Source organism: Saccoglossus kowalevskii, chromosome 3, assembly GCF_978046115.1.
Source record: "Saccoglossus kowalevskii chromosome 3, keSacKowa6.1, whole genome shotgun sequence".
NCBI lineage: Eukaryota > Metazoa > Hemichordata > Enteropneusta > Harrimaniidae > Saccoglossus > Saccoglossus kowalevskii.
The window spans coordinates 30,369,914-30,390,305 of record NC_140643.1 but is presented as its reverse complement, the minus strand read 5'-3'; the positions used below and the strand labels follow the sequence as shown (position 1 = coordinate 30,390,305).

At 37.5% G+C, this 20,392-nt stretch overlaps 1 long non-coding RNA gene across 1 annotated transcript; it reads left to right on the top strand.

Annotated features, from left to right (window-relative positions):
• The first annotated feature begins 4,687 nt into the window (after positions 1 to 4,687).
• LOC144358458 (uncharacterized) lies at positions 4,688 to 6,511 on the top strand. The gene is made up of 2 exons (XR_013421840.2): positions 4,688 to 4,891; positions 5,879 to 6,511. It is a non-coding gene; the product is annotated as an uncharacterized LOC144358458 (long non-coding RNA).
• Positions 6,512 to 20,392: the final 13,881 nt, after the last annotated feature.

Here is a 20,392-nt window from a genome sequence, read left to right as displayed (position 1 = left end):
AATATCAAAGTACAACTTTCATAAAAAAGGTAAAATAATTCTCCGATAATTATCGATCTAAAACTTCGATAGTTAGGCAATCGGAGGATTTAAGGTTGGAACCACATCCAACAGACACGGATATTGTCAAATAATTGTCGAAGTATTAGAATGATACAATGGGCAACATCTTTCTTTGATAATTATCCGATAACATTATGCAATATCCCGCCTTCACGGACTTTCGAGCATCATGGCCGGACTACACTACAGTTGGATTTCCAGTATTAACCCACAGGACATCCTGGTTATATCAAGGTAGTAAAAGGTCATGCACGGCTAGTCAGATTAAGTTTGACCAGAGGTACATTACTTGAGGTTTGCAACTCGCATAGTACTGTATGGTGACATCATGTCAAGATCCCATTCAAGTCACTTCTCGTAGATAGCGAGACTGAGGCTACGACCTTCTGACATGACACATATCAATGTTCAAGGTTTGTAATGAAAAAATAAAACTTTTCTTGTCGCTATCATAGTGAAAAATGTAATACATCGAAAATGTACAGAAAATATAGTTCTCGTAATCCGTCATACCGTAGGCAGCTATTTTGATCCACCTGGACATCCCAGTATCCTAGTTACCTCGGGCATGCGCATTCGCATTTTTCTGAGTTGGAACGCTTATGCGAGAGCGAGATTGTGACGGGATCTTGGTATCATGTCACCGTAGTTACAAACCCCAAGTAATGTACCTCTGGTTTGACACAAGTATACTGTGTGTCGGAACATAGGGATGTCGGAACATAGTGGTGTCGGAACATAGAGATGTCAGAACATAGGGCAGTCCCCCCTTCTCAGACACCCACCTGTTCGCGCAAGCGCGGACATTGACCGCTTATGCGGACACAAAAGTGTCCCCCTCACTTTTCAGAATGGATCGACGCCCCTGGCGCATAGAACTACAGTTTTGCAAGATGGCTTTCAAATTTGCTACCTAATTAGTAAACTAGCTAACAAATTTCCGAAAACCATACCACGTAAGTGTTTGGGTGTGCACTCGATTTGGACCGTATCATAATAGCGATTTTCATAGACCTGTTCACTATCACAAGGGCTTAGGGAAAACTCCAGAATTCGAAAGATAAACTTGTATTCAGTGGTTCTACTCGTAGGCAAGCCTCTAGCTGGGGTAAGGCTCACGAATAGTGCAATGACTATTTTAATTGCTATTTTATTTCCAAGAAATAGCGTTTTCTGTTTTCCAAAAATAAAGAATTAGAACATACAAGTAAATTTCATGCATTAAAGCTGGCCAAGTCTTTACAATTTTTGGGATTTAAGTTGATTCCATTCGAATCCCGAGCTGCCAATCACGAAATGTGAACAAATAAGTAAAATGGGTCTTTGCATCCCAGAAAATAATACACAGTGTCATTTTATTGTTCTTGAGTGGACTCTGACAGAAATCGAACGGTGTCGAAATATTTGTTTTATAACATTTAAAAGGATGACGTAGCAAGTCCAAGTTGCTGTCGAGCCAGTAGAATGTAATCGTCCCCTGACGGCATTTTGAAATGTCGAAATCGAAGAATTAATGTTATTCTTCCGGCCAGTTCCACGGGCTGGTCAGTGTACAGAAATAGATACTCTTCATATTTACCGCTATACAAATAGAGCGTGGCACCACAGCGTATATGTATACAGCAACGCTACCGTGTTCATGGTCAGACCTCAGACGAAACCCTGTCCGGACCAAAGTGCCATATACCAAAAGAAGCATACCTCCCTTTTTTGATATTTCACTATAAACCGAATCATAGTTCATAGTTTTGTTAATTCTGTAACCAATTGTGTATTCCTTTAACTTGTCTGAGAAATGGAGCGAAACATTTCATACTAAAGTGTGTTCATTTATAGACAGTATAGTAGGAGGATAATTAATAACTGTCGACTTAGGTGAAATTTATGTAAATTTTTCTTACTTTTATTTTCGTTGCTTGGGTGTCAGTTAGCTATTTAGATAGCAAATTTGATACCTATCCTGTAATGCTGCTGTTCCGTGCGCACGTGCCCGCAGCCCCGTCTCCGAGAATAGGACAATATCCTTCCCATAAGTCTTTGCAGGGGCGGATCCAGCAAAATGTGGGGGGGGGGGGTTTCCAGGCCTATAGGTCGAATACACGGGACCGTGCGATTCGGACGATGCTATGCGTAATCCAGATGCATTTTCATGCGTTTGGAGGGGGCCATGCCCCCCCCCCCCCTCCGACCTGTGCTAATTTGGCAATGGGCAGAGCTTAACCGTGGCTCGTGAATCTGATTGGTTGATTAAAATGCACCAACTATTCCGTTTCTCGGGTTAGTGGATGGCGTAGTTGGTTCAAATTGTGCTAGTTCATTTTGGCATTCGTTTTGCAACTGTATTTAGTTTATTAATTGCGAAATCGTAACGATAAGGGTTTAGACGGTATTAGGACTAATGTAACTCACTATTATATTAAAAATCTGTTGGTATCCACATTTAGTAACGTTGAAGTTACGATCGTATATTTACGAAAAATATCGAGGCTATCGCGGATATCAGATCTGTGCTAGTTTGTGCGGAACTAGACTGCGAGTACGATACGTGAATCTTATTAGTTGACACAAACGCGTCAATTATCCTGTTGTTCAGGCGAGTGGATGGCGCAGTTAGTTTAGATTGTGTTAGTTGTAAGTTCGTTTTGCGACTGTATTTGGTTTATTAATGGCAAAATCATGACGACGAGGGCGTAGCCTGTGTTAGCACTAATTATGGGGATGTAAGTCACTATATTATTTATTCAGAAGATCTCGTCGACGTAACGTTTGATTTACAATCGTATATTTCCGAAAAATATCGAGGTTATCGTGGATCTCAGATCTGTGTTAGTTGTAGTAGTGGTCGCGTCCTCGCCAGCGTGGATAGTTTCAGGCACTGATTGGTCCGTTAACGCACAACCCTCAGTGGGGTGCACTGTGTAATAAACAATGCAATTTACGAAAGTTGCCGCATACTGTGTGTATTACGTAGGATATTAAAATTGTTATGATTTAGTAGTTCACTTATAAATAATATAGGAATATACGATATATGCGTGTTACTCATGTTAGTAATAATAAAGTGACTAGCAATATGCAAATAACGCTACAGTTATGTTAGGTAAAAAATAGTGGTGGTCGTGGTTTGCGTCTCGTCGGGACCACTTAAACTTACTCAACAGAGCGCAGGGTTAAGGTAGGGCTCGGTACGTTCAAAGTGTGTTTAACCATAGACCTTAGAAAGAAAGGGTCTATGGTTTAACGAGGGCAAGGCATTTGGTTGCCCGTTGTTAATTAAATAAACAATACCGTAGATCAGAATTGTACCAATTATTGGTACGATATGTTATACGTTGGTCACGTATTATGTTATGTAAGCCGAGTAAGAACTATGGAGGAAATAAGAGTAGTAATGCAATGTATTAATATTTACAATTATAGCATTTCCTCAGTTGTAGTGATAGGATCCGATATACTGTGCGACATTGAATAAAGTGAATAAACTACATGTAATTACGATATGTTGTTTCAACATAATGGATTATGACATGATGTTAGGTATAGAAAGCTGTATTAATTACAGCGGGCGCAATATATTTACATACACCTAACTCTAGCACCCGGTAGGTAATTACCGAAGCACTTTGCAACATTCCTAGGCACTACAATGACCATTGTAGACGCAAGAAAATTACATACACACCTACGTGACAGTTAATCAAAACAACTGACGTGTAAGCGTCCAGTCAAACATTCATAAAACAATCATGTTTTACTCATTGTTGATATCGGACACTTTATTATTTCATACATACATATTTTGAACATTTCGCGAAAATAATAAATCTAGTTGATACAAATATTATAAATACTGTAAATACACTCGTATATTATCTTACGTAAAAAATATACTATCACGCAATCGCATGGGATGGATACTGCGAGAGTGCACGAACATTATGTTCACCTCACAAACAAAAAGAAGTCCAGTGGTGTTTCACTAATAAATTATACTACTTGTGTTCATATGAACCAATCTTTCAATTTTATCGTTTTTGTTTTCGTGGTGCAAGACCGAAACACTGACACTCAAATGTAGGTTTACAGATATAAACCCACAGTTTTAGATTCTTGTAAACCAGCACTTTATTGTGTGTTTTTTTCTAATACATACACTTTGTGTTTTTAGTATTTTAAAAGAAGGGGGAAAAATCGTGATTTCCTAAAAATTACTAAGCTGTGCACCACTTCAAGATCGTTTGGTTTATGAAAACTGAAACTATTATTGGTGACTATCCTATTTTGTTTTTCTGGTGTTATCTAAATGACCGTGTTAATACAATCTGTTATTATAATCATTAATATCAGAGCCCGATATAGCCATAACTGAAATTGTGATGGGCTATATTTAATATTACTGAAGAGTAATTATTTGTTCTCCCAATATACTACTTTTTCCACTTTACATACCCATCCAAAACAGTGTTCAACATAATTAATAGTTGTCATCACTTTCTGCTGCCAATACGTTATATCAGAGGTACATAATAAGCTTTCATCGCTTTCCACCACAGAGGGCGTTCGCATCAAGCATGATTCAGATAAAGCAAAGCAAAATGACGTTGCCCAATCATTCACATAGGGGCGTGGTTTAGTTTGTTGCGTTCATTCCGATTTGGGACTTGTGTATTGCAATACAGTTTATTTGAGTCTAGATTCTCAACCGATCCCGCGAAATGTCCACGCCGCTCGTGTTTGGTCTTCTAACGGTTGCGGTTTTCGTCATATCACAGTCCCTTGCGGTTTTCGTCATCACACAGTTGAGGGACTGTGGTCACGGTATCAATCGGTGAGTACTCTGTAAACTGGTCTAATATACTATGTAGTAGGTGTTGAAGTGGTTCGTAGAACTAAAAAGAAAGAAAGTGGTTATAGTAGGGTCTGGCTATATATGAAGATCGTGTGACATTATTCGGGAGACGCGACGACTACCGTTCTCTGGTGTATAGGTTAAACTTGAAATAAAAACTTCTCAGTTGCTCGAACAAACAATTCGAGGCGGTGGTCGTCGCGCTATGGCCTCATTGACGTGGGACTCACAGCGACGTATACAACGTGTGTAAAATACATTGCTTGTTTACTTGAAAATTCTACACGCGGTGCGCGACGACTACCGCCCTTTAATGCACTGGACACGAACAGCATAATAAAGAAGGCAGATTTAAAGGGTGGCAGTCGCCGCGCGTGTGCGACTTTTGTGTTGATAAACATTGATTTTCTCACAATCTCATGCGCCTTTCTAATGAAATCACGAGTACGAGTTTTGTCCTGGATGCCACTTGCACTAATTGACTTGTTTACTTCCGGAGTTTGTACTAGTTGATGTGCGCTACAGTCAAAATTGCCATCGTTGTTTATATAAGACCCATATTTGCGCATGCGCGGCGTGACGACTACCGCCTTTTAAAATACACCACGATGATTAATATAATGAAGTAGCTCAAGGTTACAGCTTTGTAAGAGTTAATCTATACAATTTATCTTTTGTGGATGAGACCTCCTTCAGTGTACCGTTTAACATGCTTTTCAAGTTGGCATGGACTAAAATTTGGTGTTCAATGTATCCGTTAACATTTGTTTAACATCAACGTCGTTATAGTAATTACAATTAATATTATAATAATTCATGATATAACCATGGTTGCTATATTATCAACGTATTGGTGTCTTGAACAACAGTAACAAATCCCCATGGTAACAGTGCAATTTATTACAGCTAAATTTTTTTAGAATCACCGTTACACGAACTCTGATCTTAGAACCACGTTCATTACAGATAAGCTGTATGTGTTGAAAGGATGTTACCGCAGTGCTATCAACACCGACAAGTACAGTTATGAATACTGCCTTTCTGAACAGATGGACGTCTCTTGTCATACGGACCATGATGGCTGGAGCTGTCTTGAATGCTGCACATCGGACCACTGCAATAATGCAGTTGTGTTATCACCATGGTAACATACAATGTATTAGGCATAGTTTTCGGATTGCTCGCATATTTGCTAATTTTTGTTTAAAGCGGGAGGGTCGTCACCTGCGCACGCGCGGGAATTGAGTCCCAAGAGCCGATAACAACACACGCTAAAAACGCTCATAGGTAGACGCGTGTTTGTAAACAATGACACGCTATGGCCATCTTACGCATGCGCAAGTGACGACTCCCCCCGATTTAAGTACCGTGAGGTTAGGTAATGTCACGTCTCGGTTCGAATGTACTCGAATATTAAATTAGGAAAATAATTGACCCTTTAGGATTTTCACCGATTCTCCTTTTCAGTATATGACTTTTCTAAGCTGCAGTTAATTTGCAATGTTATATATGATTACCATGTTTCTAATGCACTCTGTACGATATGGTAAATTTTCCGAACTCATTATCGTTGTAATAAAATGCGTACTTTAATTCTGACGTAGATTGTGTGGATGTTGTTATCTGAATTCAAAGTACAATCGTGGCAGCAATCCAACTCCAATTCCCACAAGCCCATTTTCATGATTATAATTATAATTATAATTTTATGAATCTTTATAATTATCACAATTCAAACTGAAACGTGGTTTTTATTGGTCGATGGAATAGCATTAAAACTTGTTAAAATGACGTCATTGTGCACTACGCTCGTTGATAGGCTTGTTCGATTCAACTGTTGTAAATATTCAGACAAATCCGAGGAATGGGTTTGTGGTCGCGATAGTAAAGTTGAAGATATCATACTCGAAGTCATACCAGAAAATTGCGTTTCGATGGAAAGAAAAACATAAATCTATAATAATGTATTCTTAATTCCATAGACCTCCGACCCTAAATATATGCATTAAATAATAGCAAAATTGAAAAAGATATTGCCAAGTCTGAGTTTTTTGTTTATGCTGTCGACTTTATTTCGAATCCAATATTTAACATAATCATGGAAGGTACTAACGGTTAGTACCTTCCATGACATAATCTATAAAAAAAATACAAAAAGCACAAACTTTGTCCGTCCGGTCATTGTGAAAATGTCCATTAGACCACAGGCACTCTCCTAGTAGAGTCACTTATCACAGTCACACAGTCACATTACTAGGGGAGTGACTGTGACAAGATTCAATACGTAGACCGTAAGCTGATTATTCTGTACTTTGAACACAATCATCGCCAACAATTAAAAGATACTCGCTCTAGTCAATTATAATAAATTAGTTTGAAGCCAAATATATATACATCTTTGGGAGATTTTAAAATCCTATTTCCAATTCTAGCATATTTATATAATTCATAAACCCGGCCCTTTGATTTGTCCAAGTGCGTCGGCAAAATCGCCTTCCTTTGGCGTCACGCAGGTCACTCCGTTCGTCTTGTTAATACTCAATACCTTCTCGGGTGGGGATAATGTTCATTCACTCCAATAACAACCGTGACGACTCAATATTGGTTCAGTCCAATCAATACTGGTTAAGTCTTCTCCGGGCAGAACGAACCGACCGACCCACCGTCCGTCCGTCCCTCCCCTCCCTCCCCCTTCCCCTTCCCCCCCCCTCCAAATCTGATACGTGTTCATAGCAGCCGGCGTTGTGAATTCGTGCTATGACACACATTATCTGTGATCATAGTCCCATCACACATAATTATTATGTCCAACATATTTTTTTTTTTCAGCTGCACAAAATTGTGAATGATAGCAATAATATTCAATGCAATTCAACAATGCCAACCAATATCTTGTCAATAAAACTAATCAAAATATAACAAGTTTTGTTTTATACTACTTAATTCTTCTCACCAAGGTAAACCCCAGGATTTCACTTCCATGCATATGGATGGGCGTAATTTTGTCATCCAAACTTTAAAGGCCAAACCATTACCCACAATGCAGCACTGAAGAGATGAGCAGTTTGAGCAATCCGTCAATCAACCAATCAGAAAAGGGAAGGCCTTGTACACAGTGATGATGCCGTTTGTGGGCAAGCGTCAAGTCCAGCTAATAATTGGAAAATAATAAAAACATACCTAAAAAAAGAAATGTACAAATGATAATATTTTAATAAATGTAAAAAAAAAAAAAAAAAAAACACTTAGATTTTTTCTGTACTGGTTGTCCGATGTAGCAATTTAACTTCATGGTTGTAGTCAGAGCATTATTAGAACTTGCCCTGAGTACAGTCCTGTAGGTAGGCCTCCTTCCGCTGATCATTCGAGGGCCGAATGATCAGCGGAAGGAGGCCAACCTACAGGACTGTACTCAGGGCTACATTAGAACAAAATAGTTAACGCAGGTCTTATAAACCCGGTAACAAACCTATCGATATATTTTGTTTTCACAACAATAAAAAATCACGCGTATCTGTCGAATATTTATTGACGCAACTCAGCTATCTGTGTGAGCTTCCCAGATTTCAACTCATACATTGTCACGGGGCTATGGTCGTCGTTTTGGGAGGTCACGCATCCGCTGGAGGGCGTTGACATCGTGTGGGTATTTGCACTCATCACAAAGAATAGTTTTCAGTTGACGGATGAGATGAGAGGCATAGGTGACATGCACATTCAACAGGTCGAGTGGTGGCTGGTCGGAATTCAGATAGACATAAGTATATGCAGTAAAGATTTAGACCATTAGAAAGTTTTGTGTGGGTGGTGGAATTTGAAATAGAATAATTTGCACACTTTGAAAATCTACTGGGAATGCTACAGTAAAAATAACCACATATGTACTGATGCAGTGAGTGGTTACCAGTTCACAGAGCCTATCTAATTATTCAGTGGTCGGCTCGTTAGAACTAGAGCTACGAATCGGTTATATAATAAAAGATAAAACATCACGCACAAATTACAAAGCAAGAAATAATAATAAGTCAGTTCCGTCAACTGCGAATTCCATGAAAACATTCTTCATTTGGGGCGCTGGTTCGAACAGTAGTTTGATTCCACTGACTGTCAGGTCGGTACATTTCATTTTTTTTTGTTTCTATCATTAATGTTAGGCGGAATGTTTTGGGTTATCACACACGTACCGAGTATTTGAGTAGCGCGTGTAGTACAAACATCTTGAAAACACACACTGCACTATTGTGTGTCTTTTAAAAAAAACGATAACTCCTAGTAAACAGCATTCGTGTATTTGATTTATTTGAGCTTGTTGACAACTTAGAAACTGGTAAATTTTGAAAATCAACTTCTGCACAGACACTAAAGGAAGAATTACCGAAGAAAAAAAAAGAAATTCACATATGTGATACAGAAGGCAACAAATCTAGCAACATGTGATTGGTTTTAAACTAAAAGCTAGTTCAATAACAAATTACGTTTTCAAATTAGGATGACATAAGAAAATTAAAATGCAGATTATGTACATAATAAGCAAGGGCAATATCAATATAACTAAGCCTGTCTGTATATTACCCCCAAAGTATCTATGTATCAAATTAAAAACCGTTCAGTTTTTAAGAGTATGCTTTATACATACAAGAATAGACACAGAGACATGCACACTAAAATCTTTGTGAACCACACACGGAAACAAAAGAGAATACTCCTATTATTGTGCACTGGTACAGCATACACATCACTCAATTCAACAGTTATATAACGTTCTTTTTGTATCAACATAAAGGTCAGTCGCTTACAGTATCACATATCCGTCACGGAGCAATCTACAACTTGAAAACGTGAAAATTCTAAACTTTCTTATAAACACATATCCGTCAGACAGAAATCATTTATTAAGTTACAAGTCATTGAGCGCTTGTCATTCTTCTTCTTATTATTATTAGAACATTTGTTGTTAAACATCTAGGGGAATTAGTGGATAAGTGCTGATCTTTCAAAACATTTTAAGAATTTTCAAATATTTTTCTTATTTATAGTTAATTACCCCAGGCAATATTCATTATATGTAAATACTGATGGATATATATTTTTTTCATGCAATTTAATGTTTCTTGACATGTTCTGTATGCGGCTATGGCATAAGTGTTCAATCAACGTTATAAAAAGTTGGGGTAACCAAAACTTTTTCCGAGTTAAAAATCACTATATAAACAAGGGAATATATATTTCTTTACCACTAGATGGCGCTATACATTTGCATTAAAATCACTTTTGAACTAACTTTTAGAGTGGTATAGACCCCTTACACTCACAATTATTTTACAATAATAAAATGTTCATTGCATATATTAGGAGTATATTTTATATTTCTAAAATTTCGAGCTACAATTGTTTGTAAAGCTGTGAAAATTGTATTTCTGTTTGAACTACCTATTATTTTTACAATTACATACTGCTCTTTTTAGATCTATAGTCAACAACCCCAAAAGCTGAATATACACCAATGTTGGCAAATCTATCTGAAAGACACTGAGAAATAAAACAAAATAAAATAAAATAAATAATTTATGATAAAATTTATTAAATTATGACCAATTAAAATTGCTTTTGTCAATAAGGTTTACAATTTTCATTTGTGATCCATTATAAAATAATTTATCTTGGATCGCCGCAGGTTTAGTAACTTTAAATACACTAGGTGCAATTCCATGATTCCGAAGAGCAACATAGGAATTAATCTCCAATGACCCACACAGTTGTCATATTCCTGCACAACCGAAAACTCAATGTTTCTTAATCTACTATAAAAAAATTCAGGTTTTGATACAGCTGCACCAGGCACCAGATTAGTCAAATAACCGCTGGGGCACACAGTTAATTTATAACGCCCATTTTCCACATGATCGACATAGTACACCTTTCCTATGAGCTGCGCTCTCTAGCGATGCGCACGCTTTAACATACATAGACGAAAGACCGTATAATTTCTTAAAATTTGAATGTGCTGTGAGAAACTGCAGTAACGTCACAACTATGTGAGTCTGATATACGTCACGGTATTATGTCGCACATAGCAACGCAAATATGTATACCAGAAACATGGATGAGGAGAAAACAACAGCAAACATTTGAGTAAATTAACATTGCGATTTAACAACATATTAAAGCGGGTATCGTCACCTGTGCATGCGCCAGATTGCCATAGCGTGTCATTGTTTACAAACAAGCGTATACCCATGAGCCTTTGCGTTTTAGCATGTGTTGTTATCATAGCTTGGGACTCAATTCCGGCACGTTCGCAGGTGACGACCCTCCCGCTTTAAATAAAATGGAACACATACATGGACTAAGTCCACCAGATATCAGATATCAGTTAATCGAAAAGTCATTAAACATTGGCATATGTGAAACAATGTAACAATATCTCAAATGCAAAATTTATAAATATAATTGATTGCTTCTTGTACAATTGTTGAAATATTATGAGGTTATTACGAGGATACCTCAAAGTATGCACGAAGACATCCTCGTAATAACCTTATTATTATACATCTTTTCTTTCCAAGGACACACCATAGGAATGCCGAAATCCAAAATGTTTAGAACAAAATCAACAAACTTCTTTGTGTGGAGTCCGGTCAAACTCCGGATGGCATCCATGTTTTTTTTATTAATAGATGACGCTTATGCGCGTAATCATTCCATATTTGGATTTCGCATTTCCTAATATGATGAAAATATCTCGAAAAATACTGCAACATACTGTAATTAATGGCGTTACGGTTACGGTGTGTAATAATACCATATATTTGAATTACACAAATATTTTAGTATAAGGTAGTAACGGACAATGTCTAACATGAATATCTCGTGTACTGATTATAGTGTCCGAGATTTTATCCGAGTTATTTCCTTTCTGGCACATTCTTCTAAATTTACACTACTATACAGCAGCTGCAATAGCGCCCTTCTTGAATATGCCCGTGGCCTGCAGTATGGATAAGGATGACGTAATCAGATTTTTGACGTTAGGATCACAACACATACATTCCAGAGACGTTATCAGCTGTATGAGGACGTCGGTAACTACCTCTCGGGCTGTCTCCACAATCAGTTTTCCCAGGGCATAGGCCTTGTGGATTAATTCAATAGCCACGAACTGTAATCGCTGAATCAATTCCATAGCAACTTTTCCTATGGTGTTTATGAGATGCACTGTGACACGCTCAACAACTTTCAGCAGACTCTCGCCTAACATGGCAAGAATCGACGGGGACGATACATAGACGCCAGAAACGGTAGAAATGTCCATTATTGAGATGGAATTGTGACCTGCAAATAAATGACATTAGATATATATGATATATTGCTATTAACATCGAAAAGTTAATACATTATGTATTAGTCGCAAATAATTTTTAGCACTTCCAAGGGATGAACCATTTACAATTCTGGAGAGACACGGTGCATTGAGTGTATGTATTTTTTTTTCCGTCAAAACTATAATTATTGTTTATTTACTGATAATATCTTCCAGAGAAGATAAAAATGGTCACGCATAACAAAAGAAAACAGATAAAGAAAAAAACAGCAAAAAAACCCCACAAATTCCAAACTCATTCAAAACACAGTTACTGTCTGGTATTAAGATTACGAAATAAGCATATCGAATATATTAGGTTGGAAGTAAACTCGCTTGGCCATTACCATCACCCTGTCAGTGTGTGTGTGTGTGTGTGGGTGTGGGTGTGGGTGTGTGTGTGGGGGGGGGTGTATGTATTTCTCAAGAAGAGAAATGGACCAATCTATCCATTAGCTAATCTGTGTCCTGTTGAAGAAAGGAAGACGGCTATGGATGTGTCCGAACGGGTAGCAAAAATTGAAAAATAGCAAATGTGGCCAGTGCAGTTAGCTGGAAACCTATCTGTGTACAACATTAGAGTTGCCCTGTAATCAAATGTTGGACAACACTGAGGCTGGCTTGGAACACAATTGCTGACAGAGTTGGAGATCTTAGGAACTCGACCGTGGACAGAGTTGGTGTTGACTAGGAATCCAAATTGTAACACAGTTGAAGCTGACCTGGAACCCCAACTGTGGACAGAGTTGGAGTTGGATTGGTATCCAACGGTGGATGACATTGAAGTTGCCTAGAAACTCAACTGTAGATGGCATCATAGTTGACTTCGACTCCAACTATGGACAGCATTTGAGATGGCCTGGGACCATATTGCATTGGAGTTAGCAAGGAGCTAAACGTCTGACAGAATGAGTTGTCTAGGAACACAATTGTGAACAGACATGAATTTGGTTGGGAACCAAGCTGTAGACAGAGTTGGGGTAATGTTGGCTTCAAACCTAACTATGGGCGCATTGGATGTGGATGGGAACCCAACTATGGTTGGCATTGTTGTTGACTCTGAACCGAACATTGGACGACATTGAGTTGTCTTGAACCCTGTTGCAACTTTGGAAGGCATTGGAATTTGCTGAGAACCCAATTGCAGACAGCATTTTGCTCATTATTGCCTCTTATTCAATTTATGAAAAATATGAATTTAACATGTGTGACACATAATGTAATCAGGTCTGTGGAATGGGATGACTCGTTCTTAGAACAGCTACTATTATATGCAAGTATGTTTTGTTTTTTTACAAGAAAGTCTGTTCAAAAAATCTTTTCCAAGACCAGTCAGTTTTACAAATGGTACACCCCTTAAGACGGTTTCGGTTCAGTTTTGTGTCAATAACAACACTGGCTACAGTAGGTGTGCCCATACATCCATCCATCCATCAACTACTTTCAGCTCATTCTCTTCATTTATGATCTTTTTTCTGTAAGATTCAGAGTCGACACCAAGTCATCACTTCTTTCTTGAAAACAAATGGGGACAAATCCCAAAACTCTTACATGAGCCACAAGTGACGAGAATATGCACACGTAGTGTTATAGAGCCACAGCTACGCCCATTGTCCTGAGTACAGTCCTGTAGGTTGGTCTCCTTCCACTGATCTCACTGTACTTGGGGCTTAGGCGATATATTACCTGAGTATTCCGATCTCTGAATACTTGTAGTCTATATTAACCCTGGAATTAAAATCGCTCAACAGCAATTGAGTCTGTCATATCAATTGGTTTTGTTGTCATGACTTAGCTATTTAGCCTGCTTGCATTATGATGATAGGGTCATGTTATGGAACGACCCTATCATCGTTGCTGGCTTTTCTGTAAACTTATGCAGTACGAAATGGATAATAATAAATGTATATACCTCGTAAACTTGTGGAGATTATATGGTTTCCTAATTAGAAAGGACAGGATTTACCATCAAAGCTGGGCAGCATACACATAATGTGTTGACGGTTAAGAATTCCACCTTCAGGTGATCTGTCAAGAGGTGGTCATTTGATTTGATTTACAGTATAGCAAAACACGAGACACGTAGTCTGGTAGGGTTTATTAATCTTGTTAGATAATACTCACCTGAGTGAGATAATGTAATATCTGCAATTCAGGTCAACATGGTTTCAGAAGGTACATTCGAGATTAATTGAATGCAATATGCATCATAACAGATATTTTCATGTATTCATCATTGGCTGGACCAAGGACACTAGTTTATTTGGCAGGACATTTTTATGATAGGTAAATATATCATTTGGTTATCACAATGGTGAATATGCTACTACTATTGTTGCATTTCAATTGGTGGAATTTTCCAATCACCCGAGTGAGATAATTTATCACCTGCACTTCAGGTCAACATGTTTTTAGTAGGCACATTACATGCTTAGTTTTGTAACAGATATTTTCATGTATTCATCTTTGGCTGAACCAAAGACACTAGTGTCTAGACAAAGTCCATTCTTATAACAGCTAAATATATCATTTGCTTATCACAATGTTGAATATACCACCACTATTGTTGCATTCTAATTGGTGAAATTTCCCAATCATTTCATTGCCGCTATTTATGACTGATAAAATCCGGGGTCAACAATACCAATAATACATGTGCTGTGTATAGGAATTCTTACTTTGTTTGGGTCAAATTTACATGATGATCGATCCCAAATTTTAGAAAAACCTTCAGTAAAATGATGTTTATGTCTTTAACAGGTGTGAGGGCATTGCCCCTCTGTATCTCAATACGTTTGTCAAGATCAAAACGACCTAACTTCAGTGAACACATGGTGATGTCTTTTAAAAAACACATTGATAAACATGTATACGAAATAAGCATATCAAATATAATAGCGAAGCAGAATATTGAATATATGATGTTGTAAAAAACCCGCTCAACCGTGTTTGCGTTCATGTGGATTTTCATTTGCATATCCATTAAATTCTGCCTTGAGTCTTCAACCGTAGTCTGTCAGTGTGGGAGTGTATTTCTCAAGAAGAAAGATGTATTAATCTATCCATCAGCTTATCAGTGAGGAAGACTATTATGGACGGGTCTGAACAGGCAGCAAAAGTTGAATCAAAGAAAGCTTAGAAAGAACTGTGCGATGAAGGTATTGGAGGCATGAAGTTCAAATAAGGAATACTGTATCTACGATATTAGAAGTGAAACAGTACAAACAGTAAAAATTGTGTTTATTGAGTGCAAAATCAATATAATATGTCTAGTTAGCCCATATTAGGTCGTTGGAATACATTCGCATGGCTAGATACTGTACAGCAGAATACAATAGTATTTTATTGTAATAACACAAAAATAAATTACCAATGTGACATTATGCTTTAAATTGCTCTTCTTGGTTGTAAGACATATATAGAAAATGTTAGTGAGCAATTGTAGTCATTGGTAATTATTCAATATAAACGACGGCTCCATGCAACATTGTATGTCAATTGCAATTTAGTATGACTGACATAAGACTGTGGTGATTACAATCACACATATCGACATACAAACTAGTATGAATAATATGAAAAAACAATCATTTTTGTTTGAATCTTGTAAAAATGACGTTCACCAGTAATCAAGTATGCATGATCATATCACCCTGTCCAGCTCTGTCAGTTTGTAACTCAAATTGTAACTCGATGAAAGTCAATATATGGATGTTTGAACAATAACAAAAATCTACATTGCCGTAACACAAACTTTGGTTAACTGTTAATTACATTTTGAGTTACTGACTCGAAGTTTGAATAACTGTTAATTAAAGCTCGAGTTACAAAATATGAAAGGTAAACAAGACAACAAATATATGTTGCTCGTAACTCGAAGTTTGGTTAACTGTTATTTAAAGTTCGAGTTACTGAATGTGGACGTTCAACAAAAACCAAAATGTATGTTGCCCGTAACTCGAAGTTCTGTTAACTGCTAATTGAACATGGAGTTACAATTTGGGTGTGGTTTCAAAATATGGGTGTGGTAATTTCTGTAACTCGATTTTTCGTAAAAAATGAACATCTCCGACAAATCACTTACAGTTTAATAACACCCAATTGTACATTAAAATTAATTGTTTCTTCTGAGCAACTGCAGGTCAGCTGACGAGAGTTGTTGAACACCTTTTGATCAATCAGAGCGTGCTTGTAAACTGTAGCCAACATTTAGGCATATACATACTTCGCCGATGAAGTGAATTCGATAGGTGATTTTCCCTTCAACTTCGAGATCTCGCGAGTTGCGTGAAAGACGTGCGCCGAACGTCTGCCGCAAAAAAAATTACGATTTGATTTTGAACTCAAATTTCGTAGCTCACATCGACAGGGGAATATGAAGTTTGAATGCCCTTACTTGTGGATTAATTCAATAGCCATGAACTGTAACCACTGAATCAATTCAACACCAACGTTTCCTATGGTGTTTATGAGGCGTACTGTGACGCGCTCAACAACTTTCAGCAGACTCTCGCCTAAAGTGACAAAAGTCGGTGACGATACATATGCACCAGAAACGGCGGACATGCCCCTTGTTGAGAAAAAAATTGTGACCTGCGAATAAATGACAGTGGATACATATAATATATTGCTATCGAAAAGTTAATACATTATGTATTAGTCGCAAATCATTTCTAAGGGATGAACTACTTACAATTCTGGAGAGGCACGGAGCATCGAGTGTACGTAAATTTAAAAACTATAATAATATTTATTAACTGATAATATCTTCTAGAGAAGATAAAAATTGTCATGCATAACAAAACAAAACAGATAAAGGAAAAAACGGTAAAAAAATACAGATTTCCAAACTCATTCAAAACAATTACTGTCTGGGTATTAAGACTAGGCTATGGGAAATGACATATGTTTGTTGCTTATAATGAAAACAAATTTATCACTCTCACTACTGGTTCTACACTTGTTAATATGAATTGCTGCTTTGTTAAATAAATGCAGTTTATGTGCCCTGTGCCCTTGTGCATATTGGTCACATTAATTAACTGCAATCTGTTTGTGTCTGCCAGTTCCAATCTTAGGCAATGATTGTTAACTCTAAATCTAGTTAAGGTCATGCGTAACTGAACATTAGTGATATCAAGAAGGTAGCTTTCAGCTTTAAATTTGTTCTTAAACATTCAACATGTCCTTTACTAAGTCTTATTAGAGGAACTATTTTACTTGCATTTTGTCAACGGCTCAACGGGACATCTTTCCAGTTCACCATGATTTGCCATTTGTGATATATATTTAGAGATGCCAAGTACAAATCTGCAGAATTAAAGACGGACATCCCATTCCATTGTCACTGTTATTGATTGATCAATGTCAGGGATCGACAATGCCACTCTGCCCAGAATAGACACATGTACTGTGTATAGGAATTCTAACTTTTCATGACAATCTTTCCTAAATTTGAAACGTGTTTGACGGCAACGCCCCTCCTGAAAAATTACCTGTATCTAAATTTGTTTCTCAAGATCAAAACGACCTAACTTCAGTGAACACGCTTTTTAATAAACATATTGATACACACGTATACAAAATAAGCATATCGAATATATTAGGTTGTAAGTAATCTCGATGGCCATGGATTAAACGCTACTGCTCACATTCATTTGGTTTTGTTCTGCATGTCCATTAATTTCTGCTGTGAGTCATTACCATCACCCTGTCAGTGTGTGTGTATGTATTTCTCAAGAGGAGAAATGGACCAATCTATCCATTAGCTAATCTGTGTTCTGTTGAAGAAATGAAGACGGCTATGGATGTGTCCGAATGGGTAGCAAAAATTGAAAAATAGCAAATGTGGCCAGTGCAGTTAGCTGGAAACCTATCTGTGTACAGCATTAGAGTTGCCCTGCACTGAGGCTGGCTTGGAACACAATTGCGGACAGAGTTGGAGTTGCTAGAAACTGAACCGTGGACAGAGTTGGTGTTGACTAGGAATCCAAATTGTAACACAGTTGGAGCTGACCTGGAATCCCAACTGTGGACAGAGTTGGAGTTGGCCTGGTACACAACGGTGGATGACATTGAAGTTGCCTAGAAACTCAACTGTAGATGGCATCAGTGTTAACTGCGACTCCAACTGTGGACAGCATTTGAGATGGTCTGAGATCATATTGTGTTGGAGTTGGCAAGGAACCAAACGTCTGACAGAATGAGTTGGCTCAGGACACAATTGTGAACAGACATGAATTTGGTTGGGAACTAAGCTGTGGACAGAGTTGGGGTAATTTTTGCTTCAAACCCAACTATGGGCGCATTTGATGTGGCTGGGAACCCAACTATGGTTGGCATTGTTGACACATAATGTAATCAGGTCTGTGGAATGAGATGACTCGTTCTTAGAACTGCTGCTATTATATGCAAGTATGTTGTGGCTCGATTTTTTCAAAAAAGTCAGTTTAAAAAACCCTTTTCAAGACCAGTCAGTTTTACAAATGGTACATCCCTTAAGACGGTTTCAGTTCAGAGTTTCATGTCAATAACATCACTGGCTACAGTAGGTATGTGCTCATACAGCCACCCATAGATAGCTCTATTTTCAGATCATTCTTGTCATTTGTGATCTTTTTCCTGTAAGATTCAGAGTCGTCACCATTTCATCACTTCTTTCTTGAAAACAAGTGTGGAAAAATCCCAAAACTCTCATGAAATGAGCCACAAGTGACGAGAGTATGTACACGTAGTGTTATCGACCCACAGCTCTGTCCATAGTCCTGAGTACAGTCATGTGGGTTGGTCCTCTTCCGCTGATCTCACTGTACTTAGGACTAAGGCAATGTAATACCCGAATAATCCGATCCTGTAGTCTATATAACCCTGGGATTGAAAGTGCACAACAACAATTGAATCTGCCATATCAATTGGTTTTCCTGTCATGACTTAGCTACTTAGCCTGCTTGCATTATGATGATAGAGGATGAGATGAATTTCATTCTGGAATGTGCATGTTTTAAAATTGAAAGACACTCTTTATTTCTAGAGTGTAATATCACTAATAAAATCGCAGGCCAGCAAAATGGAGATGTTTTTCTTAAAATAATGAAACATGATCTTGCCCTTTCCAAATTTTTGAAAAATACATTATTCAATGGAAATACTTAATTATGTAAATACGCATCCATGAGAGAACCAATGTCTTTTCTATGCATTTTATTTTTAGTATTTTATACTTTATTTTTTCTATTTTGTCCTATTAATATTTTACTTTTATTTAGTTAGTTTTATCATTTTAGTCTTTTGTTATTTGTTACTTTTACCATACTAAACCCCCTGATGGTTTTGGTTGTGTAATAAAGTTATTATTATTATGATGATAGGGTCATGTTATGGAACGACCCTATCATCGTTTCTGGCTTTTCTGTAAACTTATGCAGTACGAAATGGATAATAATAAATGTATATACCTCGTAAACTCGTGGAGATTATATGGTTTCCTAATTAGAAAGGACAGGATTTACCATCAAAGCTGGGCAGCATACACATAATGTGTTGACAGTCTATGTACGACCTGTGCCCTGTACGACGGACAGTTCATGACAAAGTGTTTTTATCTTCAACTTTGTTTTGTGTACTTTGGTCACATTAATGATAAATGCATGTACCTCGTGGAGATTATATGATTTCCTAATTAGAAAGACAGAATTTACCATCAAGGCTGGGCAGCATACACATATGTTGACGATTAAGAATTCCAGCAGATTTCAGGTGATCTGTCAAGAGTTGGGTCATTTGATTTGATTTATAGCAAAACATGTGACACGTAGTCTAGTAGGGTTTATTAATCTTGTTAGATAATACTCACCCGAGTGGGATAATGTAATATCTGCAATTCAGGTCAACATGTTTTTAGTAGGCACATTACATGCTTAGTTTTGGCATCCGAGAATAATTGAATGCAATATGCATCATAATAGATATTTTCATGTATTTATCATTGGCTGGACCAAAGACACTAGTTTATTTGGCTGGACAAAGTTCATTTTTATGATAGGTAAATATATCATTTGCTTATCACGAATATACGAATCCAGAACTGAATACTTTAAAACAAAATGGCCGCCAGTCGGCCA